The sequence below is a fragment of the Pipistrellus hanaki genome (assembly GCF_964339955.1).
Source record: "Pipistrellus hanaki genome assembly, chromosome: 3".
NCBI lineage: Eukaryota > Metazoa > Chordata > Mammalia > Chiroptera > Vespertilionidae > Pipistrellus > Pipistrellus hanaki.
In genome coordinates this window covers 63,966,891-63,994,737 of record NC_140505.1, presented here as the reverse complement: position 1 = coordinate 63,994,737, position 27,847 = coordinate 63,966,891, and positions in this window count along the sequence as shown.

Genomic DNA, 27,847 nt, shown 5'->3' with positions numbered 1-27,847 from the left:
TTATGCATGTGAACAAATCAATAAAGATAGAGACATGCTCTATATCTCTGTATTACTATTTTATAATGCACATTTACAGTAGATAGGAAAAGTTAAATGAAGGCAAATACTATTCTGAAAGAAAAACTCATATAAAATTATTATATGACTTTTGCCTTTTAGAATAATGATGGGGATCTTTTGGGATATTGATGATAAATTGTTCATAAAGAAATGGGAGACTAAGAGAAAACCTTAGAAACCTCCTTCAGGAAGGCTGTTTACCCTAGCCCAGATGGGTTAAATATGGTAAACAGGAGGTCTTCAGGCAGGAGCCTATGAGCCTAGCACCCTGTGTGCTATTGTTTTTGAGTAGCCTGGCAAGAATTTGACCACATGTGTGTGATGGTCAATTTTCATATTCCCTCTTTATTAGACAGGACTAAAGGCATGCTGCATAAAATTCATGCACTCAAGGGGATCCCTTAGCCTGGCGTGCACCCTCTTGCAGTTCAGGAGCCGTCGGGGGATGTTTGACTGCCATGGAGGCAGGAGAGGCTCCTGAGCCCAGCTTCTGGCTGAGCAGCATTCACCCTGTGGGAGTGCACGGACCCAAGGAGACATCTTCTGCATTGAGTGTCTGCCCCTGGTGGCCAGTGTGAGTCACACTGACCAGTTGTTCAGCTGTTGTGCCAAAATTGGCTCTCTGACACCTCCTGAGTGGTCCTGGATTGAGAGAGGGTGCAGGCCAGGCCAAGGGACCCCACTCGTGCACAATAGGGGCCGGGGAGGGACACAGAAGTTTGGCCAGCCAGGAGGGGAATGCGGAAAGGCTCCAGGGTGCTTCTGGCCCATCTCACTCAGTCCCTATCAGCTGGACCCCAGCAGCAAGCTAACTTACCCACTGGAGCATCTTCTCCTTTGTGGTCAGTACAAGTCATTGCGAGTGGTTGAGCTGCCTTAGCATATCATTAGCATATTACATTTTGATTGGTTGAATGGCCTACTGGACGACCTAATACTTAGCACATTAGGCTTTTATTATATAGGATAGAGAAGACAACTCCCTGGAAAACTCTCCGCTGAATGACTTCTGGTGTCTTCTCTTTTCACTGTAAATTCTTTGCCTTTACATTACTTTTATTTATTTTTTTACATTTTTTATTAATTTATTATCTGTGTACATATTTTAACATTGCCTATTGTTTATTTTAGACCTACTGAGACTCTGCTGCACACATAGATCTATATGCTTGTATATTCTATATTTTTTCTATCATTTGCTTACCTCTAATTAAAATTCACCCAATGCTTGAATTTTTCTCAATGATGATTTGGGTTGATTTGTTGAGCAGGGTGATCTGTTTCCTCGGGTTCTTGTCCTGATGGACTTGAAGAATGAAGCCACGAACAAAAAGGTCAGAAGTACAGAAACTTTATTGCAAGCAGACACTACCTCTACAGCCTAATTGTAAATTCTAAACCTACAACTACAATATGTCCTCCCTGGACGGACAGAGGGGCTCTGAGAAGGGTGGCCACTGCTTCTTTGTCTTGAGGCATTAAATAGGCTGCAGTTCTTGGTCTGAACCTGACCCCTTTTTTTTTTTAATATATTTTATTGATTTTCTACAGAGAGGAGGAGAGAGGGATAGAGAGCTAGAAACATCGATGAGAGAGAAACATCGACCAGCTGCCTCCTGCACACCCCCCCCCCCCCCCGACTGGGGATGTGCCTGCAACCAATGCACATGCCTCTGACCGGAATCAAACCTGGGACCCTTCAGTCCGCAGACCGACGCTCCACCACTGAGCCAAACCGGTTTCGGCCTGACCCCTTCTTATTGGTCATTTTGCTACATAGAGTTATAATAGTTTTCAAAGCTCAAAGCCCATGTGGTGTCCCCACCTTCTCTCTCCCTTAGCTTGTTGGTTGGAGTCACTGTTGATTTATCTTATAGCTCTCCTAGTGGTGCTGGCAGAGAAGGCCTTATCTTATAGCCTCCCAGCTGCTCAGGCCAAGGCTACTTTTGGCCTACCTTATGGTCACTTTAATTGCTCAAGCCGCAGATACTCCTGTCTGTCCTTGGTTTACGGCTGTCTTAATTGCACGGGCCTGTGGCATTTCTTTATTTTCTTTACAAGTAAGATAAACACCTTGGGTCTTTAAGTCTCCATTATGTATTCCTTTATGGGTCATTTTCCTTCCTAAAATTTCCTAAAACTGACTAATTAAACTAGCTAGCTAACCCTTTCAATGAGACTAAAAGATATATAATCATTCCTAATATCAAATCAAATTTAAGAAGTTAAAAATAGCATCCCTATTTACTCCATTATTTTACTCATACATCTTTCAATGTTTCAATTTCCATTTTGATCATTTCCAAGGCAAAATGTATTTTAGTCTCATGTTCATTTGAAGTGAGGTTAACTCAACTATTACATAGTTTCTCAAAAATTGTGGTACAATTTTATAATAGTTTTAGAAAGGACTGAGATCCCTACCAAACTTACTGAAGTGCAGTGGTTTAGAAAAAAGACAACTTTTATTTCTCCGTCATTTAAAAGTTCTGCTGGAAGCCCTCTGTTACTCAAAGGATCAAGGATCCTGGTTTCTTCCTTGTTCCACCTGCCATCTGGTATTATTCTTACTTATATTTTCAAAACAAAACAAACTAACAAAGATTGCAGGCAAATCAGCATTCCAGATAACACAAAGGAAGAAGAGGGCATAAAAGTTAATCAATTGACTTTTAAGCAAGTTAGGTGGGTATGACAGGAGATTGAGATACACATAACTAGTGATTGCAAAGACGCATGGAAAATGTATTGCCTATCTATGTGGTCCAAGAGCACCTGAGTCCATGGGACAATTATTAATCTTGCCACAGATCTCTATGAGATTATAAAATTAGTGTTAATCTTCCCAAAGTTCAGCCACTGCAATGATAAAGGTATTCCTTCCTCATAATGGAAACATTTATATATTTACATGATCACATTTCCAAAGTTCTATTCTTCCTTATAACGAATATCAACTCCAGACAAACCTTATCATTTAAATTAATATAAGGACTAACTAACTATAATGCCTCTAAATCTATACTTGTTTGGATTTTTTTTTCTAATGCTGTTTGAATGTAAAACAAATGAGACATATACAGCAGATAGTCTCCAAAATTCCAACTTCCACAGAAAAGAAAAAAACAAAAACAAACAACAATAAAAAAACAACACACACACAAAAGAAACCCCAAATCCTCTTTCTTATGTAAGCTGTTTCTCATTCTTTCTTTTCCTGGCTTTAACCATAGAAGGCTGTTGAATGCTGTTCTAATAGTGGTTGGCAAACTCAGTCAACAGAGCCAAATATCAATAGTACAATGATTTAAATTTATTTTGGGAGCCACATTATTTAAACTTAAACTTCTTCTAACGCCACTTCTTCAAAATAGACTCGCCCAGGCTGTGGTATTTTGTGGAAGAGCCACACTCAAGGGGCCAAAGAGCCACACGTGGCTAAGAAGCCACAGTTTGCAGACCAAGATTCTAGGATTTCTGAGTTCATTTGAGGAGTAGCAGCTTCCCCTTCCTGCCTCTGAGCTACCCCTTTAAGAATCCCAGGCCCTGCTAGGAAGAGAGAGGCCACAGTGAAGAGCAGTAAGGCTGCAGACTTGGAAAGGGCAAATCAATTTCAGTTTCAGTCCCAACCACAAAGCGACTGGATCTTGAATAACAATCCAGGAATGGCCCAGGCAACCTAGAGAATCAAGAAAAATGATACATTGATCTTGTTCTAAGCAACTCAGGCTTGCGTTGTTATGTAGCAATGTGCAGCAATAGATAACCAAAAGATAAATTGGCACATTGGCATGAAAGAAAAATTAGAAACAACTCAGTGGCTTTCAAATTCAGCTTATATCCTAAAGATATTGGAATGCTGAAATCACGATGACAGCATATTAGCACAGAGTTTGCGGTGTCTTGCTGCAGCAAATAAGCCCGCTGTAATTTGCCATTTCACTGACACAGGTGTCTCATCACCGATAAAGGAACTAATAGTCTTTCTCCACAATTCAGTTAAGATAATTGGTATATTCTTGTCAGGGTCAGCTCATTACTGGAAAGAAAAAGATTAAATAGGGGAACTTGGAGACAAGAATCACTGGCTTATAAAGTCCGAGTAGAAGAGCAAATTTCTTGAGTTGTTTTACAAAACTCTATGTACCTGAGGTGTAAGCTGAGTTTTTTAATAGGTTGGGTATAAAAAAAAAAAAAAAGATAATGAATTAAAAGACAACTTAGAAATGTTGCTACCCACCCCCAACACAGTGAGAATTACAATGCTTCTCCCTCATTTGTCATTGCAAAAGAACAGCAAACAGGAAAATAAATCCGTATCCAAAAATAAAGGACTATTCAATAAAGACAAATTGTTATCTACCCATGGAGGAAGCTATCCAATGTGATCAATGGTTATCCACGTGCCTTGGTGCCTCCCCTTGGGAAAGTTGTATCAGAGATGAAATGTAAGTCTATTTTAGATAAAATAGAAGCTCATACCTTTTTTTTTTTTTTTTTTTTTTTTTTTTTTTTTAAATTTAGACCCTGGCTGCTTCTTCTAAATGATTAACAAATCCTCTTTACAGATTTGTTCCACAATCCAATAATTTCTACTCTGGTAGTGCTCTCATCCCATAGAAGAACGTCAGTTTTGATTCTAAGTGTTATTTAACATGTGTTTGATATTTCTATTTATTACAAGTATTTAAACAGTGTTTATATTGGTAGCATGTAATTTAACTTTAAAACAAAGCTATTTTGCTATTTGTCATGATTCTCAAGGATAGTTTGAGATTACAAGTAAGCTCTAAAACCTGTTGTCATTAGCATTTAGCTCTATATGTGAAGATTTTTGCCTTAAGTAATAATTATAATGAAATATAAAAATACATTTGAAACTAAGGATTAAAACTGCAAATTTCATCTCTGATTGACAGTCTCATGCTTATCATAGACTATTATTTTAATACAATACAAATATGACAATTTTGAATTTATAAAACAAGTATATAAAATAACATATATGGTGGGAGAGAATTCTCCAGGAATTTCATATATATATTTCAGATCCTCTGAGCAATGACACTTATGGCAAGTTAAGATTGTTGTGTCAGGAGACACTCTGTATGCAGACATCACCCTCCTCAAAGACATTACTGGAAGAAAGATGAAGAACTTGCTTTTTCTTTAAGATGTGCTTATATTGATAAGCACCAAAAAGATATGGAAATAAAGATGAACAACAACAGCAAAAAGGAAAGAATAAAGAAATGTCTTTCTCTTTCTCTTTTCCTCTTTCCAGAGTAGGCATGACAGGTCCTCACCAGTCCTCATAAGATCTGATTTGTATTATTTGGGGGTTCCTCACCTGTCAGGGCTAGTTCAGCTTTTGAACGTGTGTTAAACATACAATAAAATCCTCACATTGAAAAAGTATATTTTTATGTCTTTGGTAATTTTATGCAGCTATAAAACGACCAAAATCAAGTTATAAAACATTTTCATCTCCCTAAAATGTACTTCAAAGGTCCTGTTTAGTCAATCAATTCCATTGTCTTTTGGCCCACAAAAATCAAAGATCTGCTTTCTATCACTATCATTTTGACTTTTCTAGTTATACTTTGACATTTTTGACTTAGCATAGTGATTTAAAATTAATCTATAATATTTTTGTGTTAATATTTTATTTATTTGTTTATTTTGTTGTATTATATGATATGTACATATCAAAATATGCTTACTCATCTATCAGCTGGTAAACATTTAGGTTGCTTCCTTTATTGCGGGGGGGGGGCAACCTTAGCTTGCTCTCTCCAGCTCCATGGCTGCTGCCATTTTTCATGGGATTTATCTTCTATAATTGAAACTTTGTATACTTGAGTGGAGGTCTGGGCCAGCCAGGGTGTGTGGAAAGCTTGGCTTCCTCTGTTGCTGGGGAAACCCAAGCCTCCATCTTGCTCTCTGTGGTGGCAGCCATCTTGGTTGGGGTTAATTTGCATACTCACACTGATTGGATGGAGGGCGTGCCTGGTGGGTGTGGCTTGTGGGTGTAGAGGAGTGATGGTTCGTTTGCATATTACTTTTTGTTAGGTAGGATTAGAACAAACTTTTAGATATTTATTGATATATTAAATTTGCATGTGCTTATGAGTGGCTCCCATATCTCAAGTATAAAACTAAAGAAACTGACTAGTACATAATGATCATTTAAAGTATAGTTTTCCTGCCAAAACCGGTTTGGCTCATTGGCAAAGCATTGGCCTGTGGACTGAAAGGTCCCAGGTTCAATTCTGATCAAGGGCATGTACATTGGTTGTGGGCACATCCCCAGTTGAGGCTGTGCAGGAGGCAGCTGGCCAATGGTTCTCTCTCATCGATGATTCTAGCTCTCTATCCCTTTCCCTTACACTCTGTGGAAAATCAATAAAATATATTTTAAAAAAATAAAGTATATTTTTCCTATGTTTAACTCTCTCATTGAGATTAAATTAAGAATTAAGTTTACATTCTCTAATACATATTCTCTTCAAATTATTACTTCATTGATAAGAATTATCTAAAATGATATATCCTTAGTGCTAATTTCCCAGAATACAAATGAAGACAACTCTTGATAAATTGCATGTGCTTTATATTAGTTCAGATCAGACAAACAATATGGGTTTCTTATAAAAATGAATGTAACATTTCACTTTTAATTGAGTGTTCCAAATTGTTCTATTTCACTGTCTCAGAAAAATCCAATATTTGTGATTTGGATGGTACAAAGTTACTTTCGATCTGCAGAAATTAGAGGATATCCAAATTAATTCTGCTACTGCTATTTAAATCTCCTTAATCATTTTCATAGCTGGGATATTTTATACTGACAAGAATCACAGTTGTAATCTAAACTATGGTGAAAACAAATATTAGTAAAGGAATTAATAATTTTCAAATTCACCAGTGTCTATCCTTTCTATAGCTATTATAACAGATTGCAAAAGATTGGAAGAGTAGGTATAACTTTGTAATTAACATTTTCTTTAAGGTGCTATTGATTTATTCCAACTACCAGAATCACATTATGAATAACATTTGAGTAACTTTTTAATGGTATTTCCTAAATGATCAGATGTAAATGAAAGGTAAATAAACATTTTGTCATGTAGTATACATTATTAGTAACTTTAAACTATATATATATGGCCTACCATATATATATTAGCTATGAACTATTTGAGGGCATATTTAAGCAGTAGGATTACTAATACAGTCCAAGTTACTGCTATATCAACATTTTCTGGTGTCAATAAAACTACTAAAATGGTGCATTCTAAGCTGAGGATAGGTCTTTCTAATTTTGTTTTTATTTATTTATTTTTGACAAATTGATGCATTCAAAAATACCTTCCTACTCCAGTCATAACAGCAACAATAAGCATGCTTTGATCCTTCATGGCCTTGTCTGTGAACCACAATGTACTGCCAAACATCAAGTCTCCTTAGCAAACAAAAACCACTCAATAATGTCTCTTGTGGCTTTGATGATATATCTAAAAGCCCAACCTCATCTATTTCTGTGGTAGGAATTACCAGATGCATAGGCCATATTGATTGTATTCTTTTATATTTTATTTTAAGTTTTATTGGGGTAACTTTAGTCTACATGAGCATATAGGTTACATGTATGGATTCCTAATTTAAAAAAATCTGTATATAGGACCATGTGCCCACCACCCAAAGTCAAATCTCCTCCTGGCACCTCATATTAGGACCTCTCTCTTCCCCCAATGCCCTCCTTATGGCAACAACCACACTGCTGTTTGTTCATAAGTTTCAGTTTTATATTCCACATATGAGTTAAATCATATAGTTCTTAGTGTTCTCTGTTTGACTAATTTCATTTTGCATAATGTTCTCAAGGTCCATCTATGTTGTTGTAAATGACACTATTCTATCTTTCAAATTTAAAGACAAATAATGATGTAATTATCAGTTCACTGGAGAAGAAAGTACAATTTGACATTAATGACGAAAACATGTCCATTATTCAAACAGGACTGATCTCTTTTTTTCTTTTTCCCCTCTTTACATCATTTGGCTCTATATGCATCAGTGCTTTGTCAAATGATCAGATTGCAAGATCATTATCAATTTTAATATTTTTAAAGATTACATTACTAATTTAGCTGAGCAAAAACAAATACTCTATTCTAAATTCAGTTTCAGTTTATAACTAGTTTGCTATATTTTTCATGAAATAATATTTAAGTAATTTAAAGTGTATTCAATGTTGACATTATTTGTAGGAACTGACACTATAAATAAAAACATAAGTTTGTATAGAAAAAATTGCCACTGGAAATATCACTTGGAAATCTCTATGTGTTGAACATAAAATAAAAGATTCAGATTCACTAAATCTGCTAAAGTCCTAAAAATTAAAGATGATTTAAGAAAAATAAATATTTACAATGATAACATATGCACAAATATTCTTTTTTCATCTTCAGCACAACTCTGTGACATGCATATTACCATCTTTATGTTTATTATTGATTCTTTTATTGTGTTATCTCCAGAATTTTTGTGTGGTTATTTTTGAAAGTTTCTATCTCTTAGGTAAAGTCCTTTTTTGTTGTTGTTGATTTTTAGAGCTCATTAAACTGCCTGACTGCATTTTCTTGCATCCACTGAGATTTTTCAGAACTGCAATCTTAAATTTTATGTCATTTATATCACATTTTCATGTCTTTAAGTTTGTTTTCTGGATATTTTCTATTTTGCTTCTGAGTTGCCTCACTACCTTGGTCATTCATGCTATTTGATGGATTCCTTTTCTGTCTAAGCATTTATGTATGTGTGGCATCTCTCTAGCAGACTAGTGTGAAGATAACAGACTTCTTCATCTTTAGTGGTGATGTCTTTAATTTTCATATTAGGTGATGATGAATCTCAAGTTTTTACCTCTCGTGCCCTTTTATGGCTTTTTAGATCTCTGCAGGATGCTGTCTTCTGGTATGTCAGTGCCTCCTCTGTGGTCCAGTTGCTACAGTCATGTGGTCCAGCAAGGGAATGTGATTGGCAAAGGGGCTCAAAATCTTGTGTTACTTTCAGTAGCCGGACAATGCCATCAGTGAGGCCTCAATGGATGAGGGTGGGTTGGCTGGGGTACCAGCAGCCTTCTGTGCATCATACAACTATTTTTGTAATGCTCTTCCTGTAATGTTAACCTTGAGTCTCCATGGGGTCTCCGCTATGTCCCAATCCTAGTACCGGTCACAGGGTACACAGGGTACACTTTGCTCAGGGAGAAAAGTGATTATGTAATACAACTTTTCAAGTTTGCAAATAATGAACTCAGCAACTGGACACTGAGGGCAAGGGGAGGTGAGCTCTGGGAAATTCAGGAGAGGCCAGGATCCAGGGCTTTGTTTCTCTGGAATGCTGACCATTGGACAACCGCACCTACACCGCCTTTCTGTGTCTCTGTCCAGGTCTCTAGGCTGAGCTTCAGCTCATAAATGCCTATTCCTACAGAAATTCCCACCAAGTCTATTTGTCCTCCCAGTGGGAGAAAGTGACAGCCACACCCTAGCCAGTTTAATTCGGTGGATAGAGCATTGGCCATGGATTGAAGGTCCTGGGCTTGACACTTGTCAAGAGTACCTTCTCAGGGTTCAATCCCCAGCCCCTGGTTGGGGCACATGCAGGAGACAATCAATCAATGTGTCTCTCACATAGATGTTTCTCTTCCTCTGTCTTCCCCCTCCCTTCTATTATCTCTAAAAATCAATGGAAAAATATCCTGGGGTAAGCATTAACAAAAAGAAAAAGAGAAAGTGACAGCCACAACTTGATTCTTCCCTTCTCCAGACTGAGCTCCACCATGAGCTCCTGGTTGCAGAGCCGTGTGTGGATGCTCTCACCTCTTCTCACTTCTCACCTCTCGGGTTTTCTTCCCCTTGCCCACCTTGAGATCTTTCAATGTGCAGATATCTCAGGTGTGTTTGTATGTTGAGCAGGAAATCCTCTGTTCAGTTACAGCTATTTAAATTATTGAAACTTCAAGGAATAAGACCAAGGGGATCGCTCATGCTGCCATTCCTTTGATGTCTCTCCTACATTTTCTTTCCATACAGTAAGCATCATCATACAACTCTGTTTGCTAATACTCTCTGTGTTCTTCCAGAAATAATATTTTTGTCAAATTAATATGCTTTTACCTCTCACATGTACATTCATATAGCATATTGTTACTTTTGATTTATTCATTTCCTAAGGTGAATTTAATGTATTTTAAATGCATAAAATACTATTTAGATAAAATCTAATATTGTATTTCCTAGTTATATGTTTTATATTTAGGAATATTCTTTATAATTGAAGGCTTTTCCCGGAGGATTAGAATATATTTCACTGGGTAACTTTTTTGTTTTTGTTCATAGTTTTTATCAATTTAGAAACTAGTAGACCATAAAAAGATATTATAATAAAAAAAAAAGAATGTACATATGAAAATAATTCTTCTGTCAGCAAATGAATATCTATATATATAAAAGCCTAACTGACCAGATGACTGGACAGCCAGATGACTGAACAACTGGCTGATAGCTATGACCTTCACTGACCACCAGGGGTAAGATGCTCAACACTGGTGGTCAGTGTGTTCTCACAGAGGGAGCGCTGCTCAGCTGACAGATGGGTACTAGATGCTGGGCTGATGACTGGCGAGGTGTGAGCCTCTCCCTCAGACACTGCTCCTGCATGCCTGAATGGTGTTGGCAGGTACAGGGGGACCATGATGAGCAGGAGCAGCGTGGCACCCAGCCTGGGCTTGGGCTCCTCCCTGGCTGCCTGCCATTTTGCATACTACTTTGTTGTGTGCAGGACTGACGCAGACAGCAGGCTGGGAGCCAATGAGCTGGCAGGTAAGGCCTGATGCGGCAGTGGTGGAGGTCCACTGATCCCCAAAGGCCAGGCTGAGGGACCCCACCCATACACAAATCTGTTCACTGGCCTCTAGTATTATATAACTAAAATATAACTAAAAGTCTTGCATGGTTAAGGTCCTTAGGCCTGGCCAATGATCAGTGCCAATCTGTGGGGTAATTAGTGGGGCGATCAGGGGGGTCCTGCTGGCACCCACCTTGGCTAGGCTGGTAATGCCTGCTTATCGGCCCCCTCCCTATGCAGGATGACCAGCAGGGTGATGGGGAGGGGGGGGGCACTGGCATCCGCCTTGGCAGGCCTGTGGGCTGGGGGCAGTTCCTGCAATGAGCATCTGCCCCTGATGATCATTGTGCATCATAGTAACCAGTCATTCCACTGTTTGGTTGATTTGTATATTAGGCTTACATTATATTTTTAGATAAATAAAAAATGATGTATGGTTTTGGAACATTGGGTTCCTTGCATTGTATGTAGCAGTAATACTTTTTTCTCTCTAATATCACTAGTGTATCGCTTTTTGCTATCTTTTATTTTATAAAAGGAAATTCATTTTTAGAAAAAAATATAAGGTCTTTCCTTTTGAACAATTTCTCTCCTTCTGAGAATTGGCTTCTGATTTCAACTTATTTTCCTTTTATAGCAATATATTTTGGCATATATGAATAATTTTTCAACAAGTAATAGATGTAAAAGATAAATGTTACTCTGCTTGTGAAATTTGTCTACATACTTCCTGTAAGTGGTTAACAGAACGTGTGATAAAACTGAATGTAACAGAAGTTGATCAGACTGTCAGAAAGCTGAAGGTTATGATGGAAGATCCATCTATTCTTAGCAGAAAGCAGAGAGCTAGGGAAAATGAGAGAGTGAATGAGAGAAGATGTTACTTTTCAGTGAGAAAAAGAACAAAAACTAAAGAATACAAGAAATAGTAGCATGAAAAGGAATATGTCTATCTTTATATATAAGATGATTTTTCATAAAAAAAATCAATAGATTGCTTTTATTACTTTAGCAACATGTTGACTGTGGAGAAACTTTCTGAATACTCACAAAAGTACCAATTCTAATATCCTGGAAACTCTCATCTTATATAAATTTAACGGGAAGAGTGGCTTTTTAAAAACAATTTTCTGTTATTATTCATTTTAAGATATGTCTTTTTGTTTTCTAAAAATATAAAACAATGATATTTAAATAAAAACTAAAATACTTTTATATAGAGGTTTACCAACTTGAAAATACATTTCTAGTGGGAAAAAAATATTCCTTTGTAGTGATTTAAATGACTAGACTGTTTTATAGTTTTTTTAAATTTATTTTTGTTTGTTAACTGAGGAGTAGTCTTAAATGAATTCAGTAATATATAGACCTTTGGCACCTATATTGCATAATGGGGTAAGAATTGTGTTATTGATAACTGGTTCCAGAACTTCCCTTATGAAAGAAAGTACTTTTCTTTAAGAAAGTGCCTTGCTGAGTACTATCGAAGTGGGTAAGTTCCTTTATGATAATATCAGCAATAAAAAGCACATGTTAAGGAAAGGAAGGTACGGAGGTATAGATAGGAAATAAGACTAGTATCTAATGTAAAAGGCTAGTTAATCTCTTTACGGGGGTTAGCAAAGGATATTTTAAGGGTGATGAACCCTGCCATTTCATCTAAAAAAGATTACTTCAACTTAAAACATTTCTCAGTCCTCCCTAAAATGTCTACCACATTCATAGAGTATGCACATATTATATATTAACATATTTTTAGAACTAAAAAATTGCATTTACTGTATCGGCTGCTGCAGTATTCAACAATGTTGCTGTTTAAAGTGTAGCCCACAGAACAGCATTATCATGAAATCTTTGCAGATGTGCATATTGTGAAGTGCCACTCCAATTGCTGAATAAGGATTTACCATCTAAGATTTCCAGGTGACTTTTATACATACTTAATTTTGAGAAGCTTTGCACAGAAATTTACAATTTCACACATCTAGGCAGAGGCCCAGAAGCTTCTGTGGACATGAAGTGGTAAGCCTCCTTGGCATTCAGGCACATCTTTGGAATTTTATGGCTCAAAAATGGTTGTAGCAGAATTGCAAATCATCCAATTTTTTGAAAACTCAATAAGAAGGTGGTACAATGTTACCATTAAGGACAGAGCTACAGTAATAATTCCTGAAAACTGAAGATTTAATAAATTTAACTGTTTTTGTAATGTTTCTGTGTACCGGGCACTTTGTTATGGCCTAAAGGAATAAAAATCCCTATAACCTGGTTCAGATAGCAAGGACAGAGAGAAAAGTAGTTCTGGAAAGCAAAGCTTCATGGGAAAATCCACAGATATATCCTAGATTGCCTACACCAGTAAGTGGAAAGAATGGCACACAGTGAGTTTAGGAAGGAAGACTGAGGACAGCAGGGAAAAAATTTATATTAATTATATTAATTATATTTTATTATATTATATTAATTATATTAATTATATCAATTATATTATATTATATTATATTAATTATATTATATTATATTTATTATAATATTATATATGTTATAGATATCTTACCTAATAATAGAGAAACATGTAAATTGACCATACCTCTTCTATGCCCACAGCCAATCAGAGTGAGTATGCAAATTAATACAACAAAGATGGTGGTTAGTTTGCATATATACCTGTATCTGGGGAACCTCCTCAGAACCCAGGTCACTCCCAGCCAGCCATTGGAGGGGCCAAGCCTGTGATCAAAGGGGCAGGGCAGGGAGAGGCACTTCCCAAGCCTAAAGCCTGGGGCTTGGGAAGAGGCTGAGCCTGAGACCAAACGTAGACCATCAGGAAGTCAGTGCTGGGTTGCCCCGCTACCGCTTGGTGACCCAACACTGACTGCCCAGGTGGTTGAGACCCAGAAAGAGAGCCAGGGTCTGATCTGCAGCCTCAGTGGAAGCTATTGACCAGTGTACTTACCTCTTTCTATCTCTCCCTCTTTCTTTCTGATCTTTTCCAGCAGCCTGGCTTTTCTTTCTCTCCCAGCCTCCACCTCTTTGATCAGGCTCAGAGACAGGCCTGGAGATCCTGACTGGTACAGGAACCAACCAATCGAAACCAAAAGTGGGTGCTGTGGGGAACCAATGGCTACCAGGAGGCAGAGCTTCTGACACTGACTGGCATAGGAACTGACCAATAAGAACCAAATTGGTCAGCAGAGGCGGGCAGTTGGGGTGACATCAGGCCTATAGGAGAGGGCAGTTAGGAGTGATCAGGATGGCAGGTAGAGGCTCTTAGGGGCAGTCAGGCAGGCATGCAGGTTAGCAGTTAGGAGCCAGTGGTTCCAGATTGTGAGAGGGATGTATGACAGCAGTTTAGGCTTGATCCCAGGGATCAGGCCTAAAATGGCAGTCAGACATCCTGCAAGGAGTCGCCAATTGTAGAGGGTCCAGGCCGAGTTGAGGAAATCCCCCCTCCACGCACAAATTTTATGCACCAATCCTTAAAAAAATAAATAAAAAAATAAATAAATAGTCTCCAAAACTACTCTGTAGAAAAAGAAAATATGCAAGTTTTAAAGCTTTTGGACTATTTTACTGTTTAACAGTATTGATACATTATCTTCTACCTTAACTATGTCTGACCAGAAGTGTGTTGTCAGTCTTATCTTTTTTTTCTACTTTATGTAATTTATCTTCTATCATTTATTGTTTTCAATATTTTTTTTCCCTAAACACTGTCCTCTACCAATTTGATTGCAATGTACCTTGAAATGGTTTTCTTTATATTTATGGTATTTAAAATATTTTAGTTTCTGAAATCTCTAAGTTTATAGATTTTACAAATTTGGAAAATGTTCAGAGGTTATTTATTTAAATACTTGTTCTGTTGCCCCACTTCCACTTTTGGAATATACTGTATGTGAGTTTGTGTGTGTGCTTTGTGTGTCTAAATGTTAGATCATGTGATATGGCACCATGTGTTACACCCTATTTTTGTTTCTGATATATTCTTTTGAAAATGTCTTTTGTTACACTTTTAAATTTACTGATTTTCTTTCTCCTGTGGTTTTTAAACTTGTTTTACAGCCCTTCAAATTAAAAATTTTCAGATATTGTATTTTACATCTGTATTAGTTCCATTTTGGGTCTTTTTTAATATTATTCCTTTCTCCCCACATTATATTCAACCCTCAGTATACGACACATTCTTATACTGCTCTTTTAATGTCATTTTCTGTGAATTCTATCTTCTTTGCCATTTTTAGGTCACTTTCAAATGAGTGATATATCTTCTAATTCTGGGTCCCATTTGTCTGTTTAATATGTCTAGTAATATTTTATGGGGTTCTGAGTGCTGTGATTTGCACATAGAAGAGCTGACTTTTGTGTTATTCGTCTAAAAGCTGATTGATATCTTTTGGAATGCAGTTATATTCCTGTGCATTTGTTTACTCCTTTGGTGGTAGCCTCCATTCTAAGACTAATTTAGCATCATTAGCAATGCAACTCCTTCTGAAGTGTACACCGTATGCTTCATGTACTCAGTGAGAATTCTCCACTTCAGATAGAGGAAATTCCATTAAATTCTTGCACTGTGTGAATTATGGGAATTGCTCATACCTAAAAACCTTCTGGTAATTGTTCTTTATTTGAATGCTGTTCTTTCCCAATGCCATCTGTTTTCACCCTACAAATATGTAGAATGTTGTCTAGTCAAAGACTCAATTAGATCCCTATTGCAGTGTTGTGAGTTATTCTTTTGTGTAAGTTTCTATAAATATATACTCTATTTTGTTATTTTCTAGCCATTTTTCCTTTCCAAACTTCAATATCTATCTGCTCAGCTGAGCAATATTCCTGAACTATGAGAGCAAGAATCTTGAAATTTAGTCTAGCCAAAACCATAGGGAATAATTAATAGTATCTCTCACCTCATATTTTTCCTTTTTCTCAGAAGCCACAGTTATTTTTTAAAAATATATTTGTCATTTTTGTTGTTGTTTAGCACATAAGGGTAAAGGTAGAATATTTTATTCACTCCTAAACAGAAAAGGAAGTAACTTCAAAAATGTGATTGGTAAATGAATTGAAAGAGTAAAATTTTTCAACGGATTCAGTATTTAGATTAGGACCCCTCCCCCCAAAAATGGGAGGAATAATATAGAAAAAATTTTCTTTCTATTAAACAGCTGTTGTTAATACATTAATAAAAAGTAGATATTATTAGAGAAGTATTACCTAGAACCCCATGTATAGCTTATATGTTGAATTTACACATGCTTTTTTTTTTTTTTAACATTTCTTTATTGATATGGTATCACATAATTGTCCTTATCCCCCCATTCCCATCCCAAACCACTCCCCATGTATGCCCACCCCCTGTTTTCCATGATCTCCGGTTAAGCTTATATGCATGTACACAAGTCCTTTGGTTGATCTCTCCCCTTTGCCCCCACCCTCCCCTACCTTCCCTCTGAGGTTTGACAGTCTAATCACTGCTTCTCTGTCTCCAGTATTGTTTCTGTTCATCAATTTGTTTTGTTCATTATTTCCCCTAGATGCGTTAGATATGTGATACAAGTAATCCCCTTATAAAAACCAAAATTGAGACTAGCCATAATGGTTTGTCTGAGAGGCAAATGAATGAGTCTGTAGTGAGGTCCTTTCTGGGCCAACAATTCTTTTGAGTCCCTATTTCAGTCTTAACTTATTCTTAGCCCCAAATACCACAGAAAATAGAGTAAATTTAATTTAGCATAATACATGATATATTCTAGTGAATTGCTCTATAAAAGTATAGCTTGTATTTAATTTTTTAAATTGCCTTTAGAAATATTTTAATGTTAATAAATATCTATTAAATTGTTTTCTTACAATTTATAATTTTTGAAAATTATATTAATCTAAACTAACACTAAATTTAAAATTTATATAATAATCCATTGTATCTATATTATTTTAAAAAGTTATATAACAAAGTATTTTTTCTCAGTCCTTATAAAAAGGTAGCTCATAAAATTTCACAAAGAGTTATTAATCAATTCATCTATCTTGAATTTGATTAATGACCATTATGGTTAATAAAATTATTTCAATTACATATAAATTATGTCCTAATATCAGGTATTTGAAGAACATAGTTGTGCAATATAATTATTATATCTTGTTGTATTTTTAAAATTACCTAAATTATTATTTTTATTATTTTTATCAATGTGAACCTGATTCTCAAAACAACTCCAGTGATTAAACACAATATAGTTATTTTATTTTTTTACTAGAGGCCCAGTGCACAAAATGTGCATGGGGTGGGAGGTGATGTCCCTCAGCCCATCCTGCACCCTCTCCAATCTGGGACCCCTGGAGGGATGTCCAACTGCTTGTTTAGGGATCAGGCCTAAATGGGCAGTCAGACATCCCTCACACAATCCAGAACTGCTGGCTCCTAACTGCTCACCTGCCTGTCTTCCTGATTTCCCCTAACCGCTTCTGCCTACCAGCCTGATCATCCTCTAACCACTCCTCTGCCAGCCTGATTGATGTCTAACTGCTCCCCTGCCAGCCTGTTTGCCCCCAATTTCCCTCCTCTGCCCGCCTGGTCACTCCCAACTGCCCTTCCCTGCTGGCCATCTTCTGGTGGCCATCTTGTGTCCACATGGGGGCAGGATCTTTGACAACATGCGGGCAGCCATCTTGTGTGTTGGAGTGATGGTCAATCTGCATATTACTCTTTTATTAGGATAGAGGCCTGGTGCACAGATAGGGTCTGGCTGGTTTGCCCTGAAGGGTGTCTCAGATCAGGGTTGGGGGGTCCCTTGGGGTGTGGGGTGGCCTAGGCGAGGGGCCTGTGGTGGTTTGCAGGCAGGCCACACTGCCAGGTGACCCAAGAGGAGGCCCTAGTACCTGGAATTTATTTAGCTTCTACAATTGAAACTTTGTAGCCTGCGGTGGAGCCAAGCCTTTTGCTTGCTCCATGGCTGCTGCCATTTTTGTTTGGATTTCTTTACCTTCTGTCATTGAAACTTTGCAGCCTTGAGTGGAGGCTTAGGTCGGCAAAGGGCAGGTGAAAAGCTTGGCTTCTTCCATTGCCTGGGAAACCCAGGCCTCCCTCCTGTTCTCTGTGGCCACAGCCATCTAGGTTGGCATTAATTTGCATACTCACTCTGATTGGCTGGTGGGTGTTAATTTTGGATGTAGTGGGGGTATGGTCAATTTGCATATTACTCTTTTATTTGATAAGAATAAGACTATTGACTGAAATGCATTGAATTTTTAGATGGAAACATAATTTAAAAGTCCAAAGAGAAATTATGATGATAATAGAATACAAAATCCTTTGTGCAAAACATAACAATAGCTGTTATGATTTAAGAAGTCATTAAAGTCTTTTTCTTTGAAATTATTTTATTCAATTTTAATTCATACTTCCTTTTACTGAAAGAGTAATTTTCTCTATCATTACTTATAAACAATATGCTAAGAAATTAACGTACTCTAATAACCATGTTCTAGAATCTATATATTTCAAATACCTGCATTTGAAAATTCTCATGCAATTGTATTTCACATGAAGAGACATTTTTCAATTAAATCTATATATGCTAGAGCCCCAATGCACAAAATTTGTGCAAAGGACTAGGCCCTTGTCCGCTGTGGCAGCCGCCTGTGCTTCAGCCCCCACCTGCCATAGCAGCTGCGGGCCTCTGCCTTGGGACCCTGCCCAATGTGGCTTTGTTTGGAAGGAAGGACACCCGGAAAGATGTCTGGTCTAATTAGCATATTAGGCTTTTATTATTATAGACTAGAGGCCTGAAGTAGGAAGATTCCTGCAAGAACAGGGCTCCAAGCAGGCTTCCCTCCCACCACTGCCACCTCTCCTGCCCCTGCCCTGTGCTTTCCCTGCTGCCTCTGCCCCCCACCCCTCACCCCACGCTTTTCTTTCCGCCACTGCCACCCTTCTCTCCCAGCACCAGGTGGCTGCAGCTGCTTTCCCTCCCGCAGCAGCTGCAGCCACATGGTACTTTCCCTTTCCTCCCACTGTCTCTGTCCCCCACCTTATGCTTTCTCTCCCATAGCCACTGCCTCCCCTCTGGGCTTTCCCTCCTGCCACCGCTGCCCCATGCTTTCCCTTCTGCTGCTGCCCCACACTTTTTCACTGCTGCCGCCTGCTGCCAACCCCACCCATGCTTTCCCTCCTGCCATTGCTTTGCTTTCCGCTTTCCCTCCCTCCCTCTTTCTTTCTTTTTTTTTTCTTCTTCAATATATATATATATTTTATTGATTTTATACAGAGAGGAAGGGAGAGAGAGAGTTAGAAACATCGATGAGAGAGAGTCATCGATCAGCTGCCTCTTGCACACCCCCTACTGGGGATGTGCCCGCAACCAAGGTACATGCCCTTGACCGGAACAGAACCTGGGACCCTTCAATTCCCAAGCCGACGCTCTATCCACTGAGCCAAACCGGTCCCGGCTCCCTCCCTCTTTCTTTTATGCAGTCTTCAGTCTTTAATCCTCCCTCCCTCGGCATATGCAAATTAACTGCCATCTTTGTTTGGTTAATTTGCATACTTGCTCAACTCAGAAGCTTTGGGCTGTGGGCATAGCAAAGGTACAGTCCATTAGCATTTTTCTCTCTTATTAGTGTAGATAAGAGCCCAGTGACCTTTATGGCGGATTGATTGGAATGACCAGCATTAGAGGTTGACCAGTTGTTATGATAAGCACTGACCACCCGGGGGCAGGTGCTCAACACAGAATTTGCCCCCTGGTAGTCAGTGTGCTCCACCAGGGGGGTAAGCCACACTGGGAGAGCCACTCAGCTATAAGCCAGGCTCATGGTTAGCCTGCATGCAGCTGTGGTGGCGGGAGCCTTTCTTGACTCTGTGGCAGCACTACCAAGTGTCAGCAGCAGTTTAGGGCGAACTGGCAGTTGGACATCCCCCAAATGGTATGGGATTGCTATTTAACAGTCGTGATTTCCTGAAGGCTTTTGAAAAACCTCTTTCTGGGGAGGCCTTTTCTTTCCCCTCAGTGGCATGCAATTCAAAGGTGCTAGCCACAGAGCTGCCTGCTACTGAGCTGCCCAATCTCTCCCCACACTCAGTTGGATTGAGGCTGGTGCACAGCAAGGTATAATATCTGGAGCCATTGCCCTCAGGCTGGAATCTGGCAGGGGTGGGGCATGGACGCAGGGGCCTCGGAGCTGGACCACCAGCCCCCAGCGTGCTCTCCGCCTGGAGGCATCCAGCTGCAGACCTCGGACCCCACTAACTGGATCAATGGTTGGGTGGAAAGCAACCCAAGAGGGTAAGGAAATGAAACTTGGGGCGAGTACCATGGGTACAGTCCCGGAGACCTTCCCTTCCCAGGATAATGCTGCACTCCCTAACCTCCCAGGCGCCAAGGCCAAGCGATAAGTGTAGATTCACAAAGAAGCAGGCCCCGAGGAGCTTCAGCTGGGGGCATGAGAGGCCTTACTCACTTCTGACACCCCACCCTGTGCTTTAAGCTGCATTCTCCTTCCCTAATACATGTTGCTTGAAGTATACAATAGTTTGTGTTTGGACATGTGATAAATGTGGGGAAAGCAAAGTTTTGTGCTTTAGAACAAAATAGTCTGGAGTCTTTGGGGTGGTCTCTCTATTTCTCTCTCTCTCTCTCTCTCTCTCTCTCTCTCTCTCTCTCTCTCTCTCTCTCTCTCTCACACACACACACACACACACACACACACACACACACACATTCCTTCCTGTCACTCACAGGAAGGAAGTCAGGATATTTGGAAAAGGAAGGTTACTGTTATGTAGCTAAATCTCTGAGGTAAAAGCGTACCTCTGGTAATAGCTCTTTTCATTGTAAATTTAGGTGGTGGATGGGGAAAGGAAAAGCTTTCACTCAGTCTTCTGGGTTTCAATTGCTTTGAGTTCAAACTAAATCTCATGCCAAAGTGGCATATTTTGGGGTGACAACATTTTGTTTTCTTCTTTTTGCATTCATGACACAATTGTAATAAAGTTAAAACACAAGCATTTTGATTAAAGGCATATTGGTTCATGTTAATAAGTTTAATGGAGAGAGTTGAGTTTTAAATTATAAAACACATCCATGAATCAGCTGAATAACAGGACATCTGGCATAGAAGTCCCTATCCAGTTTATAAAGCAGAAACAGCTAGCAAACATGCTTTTGATGGCTAGTGAAATACTTCAGAATATAGAAATAAAACATTTTTTTTCATTCTAAAATGTCCGACTTTATTTACTTGAGATCATAAGAGCCAATGTCTTATACATGCATATTAATTGTAAAATATAACAATAAATTTAACATATATTTCCAGCAGCTCAGTATAAGTTGTTGCTCTCCTGGATATATTTGTATTTTAAGGAATGGTTGGAAATAATGCCATTTTTGTTTAAATAATTTCATATCTTGGTCTGAAATTTAAATTGCTTAAAAATCTTTACAAATGAGTTATTTGGCCTTTCAATGGAATAGTAATAGAAGATGTTATTTTTGAGATCTATCAAGAAAACATACCTTTTATATAAAATTTAGCTTTTCATTTGCTAAATACTTTCATGTACACTGACTAAATGCAAATCATCAAATAAAAATGACAGCTTCTCTCTCTCTCTCTCTCTCTCTCTCTCTCTCTCTCTTCTCTCTCTTTCTCTCTCTCTCTCTCACACACACACACACACACACACACATATATAAATTTTATGTGCCAATTTTACAGATAGAGATTTTTCCCAAAACAGAAAATCTCCTGTATACACAGAAGTTCCTGCGATTTCTTCCTAGAAGTATGAAATTATTATATACTTTCATTTCCATTCCACTCCATTAATTATGAATATTTTAAAGGTACAAAATATGCCCAGCCAGTGTATCTGCATAATTTAGTGACTATCCTTCAAATACTAGGCCTGGTTTTATAACATATAGATCAGACAATGATCTTACTCATCTAGTTTTACAATCTTCAAAACAGGAATTTGTTGTTAGTACCTAGCCTGCAGGCTTGCTGTTGTACTTTGCTGTGAAAGCAGATGGTTAAAAGTCTAACCACCCTAGCCTAATCAGTTGTCTCTATCAATGTTGCCAGACTGCATTTGAAGAAAAGCAGCCGAGCTAGGCCTCAGCCAGGAGTTCACTGAAGGGACTATTAATGAGACTGACGGAAAGTAGACAGTACTTCTCCAGAGGGTGAAATGTTACAAAATAGTGACCATGAAAAAGTTAAAGGAAAAGACAAATGTTCCCTTTCTGGCTGAATGTATATCTTACTGAGAACAATTGCTTAGGAGAAGTCAGAGTTCTACTTTGATAAATACTAGCTTAGAAGACCTCACTTTGATCTCTGCCTTATATCAAGGGTAGACATCAAAATATACTTAATGAGCTTTTATCTCCCCGTCAGGTAAAAATAGATTTTGGAAATTAACAATTTCAAAGCTATATATTTCAATATCATTCTAATTTACATTGCTATATAATATTTTACAGATGAAGAACTAGAGGCAAAAGTTACATAATTTGCTCAAATGACAACTAAATTTAGAAGCAGAGGAAGTCTGAAATTTATTCCATACTATTCTACTATTCTACTTTCTTTCAGTGTGGCTCTCATATTATCTGTATCAAGTATCATGTTATATTGACAGAGATACAGACTTTTGCAACACTGGTTCAATGTGGAGGGCTTCAGTCATTTTCATAATATTGAGAATAATTTTAATAGATCTTATTAAACACAGGGTGAGGCAAAAATAGTTGTTCATATGGAAAATAATACAATAATTAGTAAATAGCAATACAAGAATAAACACTGTGTTCTGCATACTGACTACAATAAACCTACTTTTGCTGCTCCCTGTGTATGCTGGAGACACTGAATACCTCTTTTAATTATTCTCACTTTCCCATTCTATAGATGAGTACATTGGAGGTAGAAATCATATTCTTCTTCAGTATAGAGTCTATGATGTTAATTGCCCGCATTCAATTTGGCCAGTGAAAATAAATGCAAATATTCATCTAGGTTATATTATTAATTCTATTAACTTATTTATAATCATTTTTCTCATAGTAAGTACATTGACTGACATTAAATCATATTCTTTTTTTTTTTAATCTGAAAGTATAAATAATATTCAGAGGACTATGTTTTCTGTGTATTTGCATATAAAAATAAACTAAATTAAAAGTTTTGCCGAAACCGGTTTGGCTCAGTGGATAGAGTGTCGGCCTGTGGACTGAAAGGTCATGGCCTGTGGACTGAAAGGTCACGGGTTCGATTCTGGTCAGGGGCATGTACCTAAGTTACAGGCACATCCCCAGTAGGGGGTGTTCAGGAGGCAGCTGATAGATGTTTCTCTCTGATGTTTCTAACTCTCTATCCCTCTCCCTTCCTCTCTGTAAAAAATCAATAAAATATATTAAAAAAAATAAAAATCTCATAGAATATAATACTGTTATCAATCTAAATTGAGTGAAAGAGCACATTAACATATATTGCTGGGTTTATTTTTGTTAATCCTCATCCAAGGATATTTTTTCCATTCATTTTTAGAGAGAGTGGGAGGGAGGGGAGAGACAGAGAGAAAGAAACATCAACATGAGACACATCGATTGGTTGCACCCAATTGGGGCCTGAGATGGAATCTGCAGCAGAGGTAAATGCTCTTGACTGGAATGGAAGCTGGGACCCTTCAGACTGAGGGCCGATGCTCTAATCACTAAGCCAAACCAGCTAGCATTATGTTGTTGGTTTTAGCTGCTACAGAGATATATGGGACTTATTTTTTATTTGTTGTGATACATATTTATATAATAAAAAAACACAGAGAAATAAATTATATTATAAATCTTGAAGTATGTTTAAGATTTGCCCTTACCTCCACCCCCCACCCTGCTGTCCTCATCCATAGACTTATGATTTTTGTTCAGTCTCTTCCTGTACCCCACACAGATACCCTTTTCACCTGAGAATTGTCAATCCCCTCCTATTCTATGCCCCTGATCTATTATATTCACCAGTTTATTCTGTTCCTCAGATTTTTAAAAAATATATATTTTATTTATTTTTCACAGAGAGGAAGGGAGAGAGATAGAGAGCTAGAAACATCAATGAGAGAGATACATCAACCAGCTGCCTCCTGCTCACTCCCCATCGAGGATGTGCCCGCAACCAATGTACATGCCTTTGACCAGAATCAAACCTGGGACCTTTTGGTCAGCAGACTGATGCTCTATCCACTGAGCCAAACTGATTTTGGCCTGTTCCTCAGATTTTTAATTCACTTGACTTTTAAAAATTAATTAATTAATTAATTTTAAAAAATATATTTTATTGATTTTTTACAGAGAGGAAGAGAGAGGGATAGAGAGTTAGAAACATCGATGAGGGAGACATCGATCAACTGCCTCTTGCACACCCCCCACTGGGGATGTGCCCGCAACCAAGGTACATGCTCTTGACCAGAATTGAACCCGGGACCTTTCAGTCCTCAGGCCGACACTCTATCCACTGAGCCAAACCGGTTTCGGCAATTCACTTGACTTTTAGATTCACTTGTTGATAGATATGTCTTTGTTGTTCATAATTTTTGTCTTTACTTTTTTCTTCTTTTTCCTCTTTTTAAAGAACACCTTTCAGCATTTCATATAATACTGATTTGGTGGTGATGAACTCCTTTAGCTTTTTCTTATCTGTGAAGCTCTTTATCTGACCTTCAATTCTGAATGATAGCTTTGCTGAGTAGAGTATTCTTGGTTGTAGTTTCTTGCTATTCATCACTTTAAATATTTCTTGCCACTCCCATCTGGCCTGCATAATTTCTGTTGGGAAATCAGCTGATAATTGTATAGGTGCTCCCTTGTAGGTAACTAATTGCTATTCTCTTGCTGCTTTTAATATTCTCTCTTTTTCTTTTGCTCTTGGCATTTTCATTATGATGTGTCTTAGAGTAATCATCTTTGGATTCCTTTTCTTTGGGGTTCTGTGCACTTCTTGGACTTGAAGTTTATTTCTTTCATCAGGTGGTGGAAGTTTTCTGTCATTATTTCTTCAAAAAGGTTTTCAGTGTCTTGCTCTCTCTCTTCTTCTGGCACTCCCATAATTCAGATGTTGGTATGCTTGAAGTTGTCCCAGAGGCTTCTTACACAATCTTCAACTTTCTGGATTCTCTTCTCTTCTTGCTTCTGTGGAGGAGTGTCCTTTGCCTCTTTGTATTCTAAATCTTTGACTTGATTCTTATGTTCCTCTAGTTTGCTAAAATATATTTTATTTCAGTTAGTGTATGTTTAATGTCTAGTTGGTCCTTTTTCATATCCTTGAGGGTCTCATTAAATTTATAAGCCTTTTCTAGGAAATTCTTGAAAAACCTTATAACTGTGGTTTTGAATTCTATGTCCAGTCATTTGTTTTTCTCCATTCCTTTCATTTGTGATTGTTTCCTTGGCTCCTCATTTTTGCTGCTTCCCTGAGTTGGTAGCATAGCTTTGTGTGCTGAGTGTCCTATATGTTTCAATGGGTCAGCCTCCCAGTTACCTGAGGTGGACACTCTTGTTGCACCCCTTTGTGGACTGTGTGTACATCCTAGTAGTTAAGTCTTGATTGTTTTTGGTGTCACTGGGAGGAATTGACCTCCAGGCCAATTGGCGCTGAGGACCCCGTGTCTATAATAGAAGAATTGCTGTGCTGGAGACACGTTTATGAGGCAGGACTTGTTCCAGTAGGGCTTTGGTGCTCACTGAGTCTGCCTCTTGAATGTGTCCCTTAGGAGAGTAGTTGAAATCTGGTGTTGTCTCACACCAACCACTAGATACACTAGTTTCTAGATCTCCAATGGGGTGTAGGTCAGCTACTGTCTGAGGCCACCCAGCAGGAGCTACAGCAAGAACTACAGTTTTCTTTTCTTTGCTTGGGATTTGGTGGTTTTGGAGCAGTCTGACTGGAGCTGCAGTTTATTTCCTTAAGCTGCCACAGGGCAGGCCATTTATATGCAAAAGCCTCTGTGTAGAGCCTGGACAGGTTTGTAAAATATGTGGGGCAGGAACTCAGGGTGAGGCGTGGTCACTAGTCTGGGGCGTGGCAAATAGCCATGGCTGCTGTCAGCCTTCTCTGCCTTTCCGCATTTCCGCGTCCCTGCATCCCCACGCTCCAGCACAGTAAACAATGATTGCTGCGCACACCTCTGAAAAAAAGTCACCTTCACTTTTCTACCTGATGGCTGACAGACCAGCTTCTCCCCGTAGGAGTCTGGGTCCCCTGCGTGTCCCCAGAAACTGGATTTTAGAATGATCAGGAGCTTGTTTCCTTTTGGGTTCACAAAAAGCCATGCACCCAGTCTCCTGCCACCAGCCCGAATTGTGTGCCTCCGCACCACAAATTTTCAGTGTTTGTGCTCCTTTCTCTTTCTAGTTATAAGACTTCCATTCAGCCAGTTTTACCATGGTTCTGGGTGGTAGACATTTGTCTTTTAGTTGTATTTTTGAAATTATTGTGCGAGGCAGTAGTTCAGTTGTTTACCTATGCTGCCATCTTGGTTTCCAATAAAGATTTTTTTAAAGAACCTTATCGTTCCGAGATTTATATTCAGAAATTTATAGATAAAATTAAATAATGTCTGGGGTTTTCTTCAAAATAACCCAGAGGAAGTAGGTCAAAGTAGCGATGAAATAAGATTGGCATGAGTTAATAGTTATATAACTAGATAACAGAGACATGTGACTTCACCACTGCAACATCTCTACATCTGTATTTATTTGAAATTTTCTTTAGTCAAAAAATATTTTTGAAAGTAACAAAAAATAAATAAAAAGAGAAAGAGACATAACTTGAGGTGGTAAACACACAATATGCCATATAGATGGTGTATTATAAAATTTTACACCTTAAACCTATATGATTTTATTAACCAATGTAAAGAAATAAATTCAATTAAAAAAAAATGTACCCAGCTGGTGTTGTTCAGTGGTTGAGAGTTCACCCATGAACCCAGAGGTCACTGTTTGATTCCTGATCAGCTCCATCCCCAATGGGTGGTATGAAGGAGGCAGGCAATCAATAATTCTTTATCATCATTGATATATACATATATATATATATATATATATATATATATATATATATATTAATATATATATTTTTTTCTCTCTCTCCTTTCCTCTTTCTGAAATCAATAAAAACATATTAAAGAAAAAAGAAATATAGTAACTCTAAATAAGTATTCAAGGCATTAGTAAATTAGAGATTGATAATAAAAGAAAATAATGCATAGTGTTCTCAGAATGAAAAGAAGGGGGCTTTTTTTTTTTTGGAGAAGTATTAAATTGGTTAATATAGCTTTGAAAGAAAACTAGAGATATTTCATAACACTCTGAAACTGATTATTTTCCAGAATGGACTCTTTAGATCATGGTTGAAAAAGCTTAATTCTCTTTTTTTTTCTTAAGAAAAATAAATACAATGTACATTAAAATTGTGAAAGAGCATAGTTTTTAGGATCTTATTTAGGTCAATTAAAATATATTCAAACCTGTGAAGAATTTTCATGAATTTATTTAAGCCAAAACTGTTGATAATTTCTGTCAAGCAAAATCTCAACAGATTGAGATATTGCTCTGGATAATGTTAATTTTGCACCTTATTTTACACATTACAACTAAAAAAGAAGACATCAGTGATTACATGAAATCCATTGGTGATATATTAGGGAGGCAGGAGAAAGAAAAGTAGGGTAGCCTCTAGGATTGGATAAAAATAAAATTATAGACACATCCTTCTTTTACTTACGTAGTTTGGTGCAGGATAGTCAACAGTCAACAGTTAGTCCAACAACATCAGGCGATTTGTGGTCTCTGCAGAGCAGTTC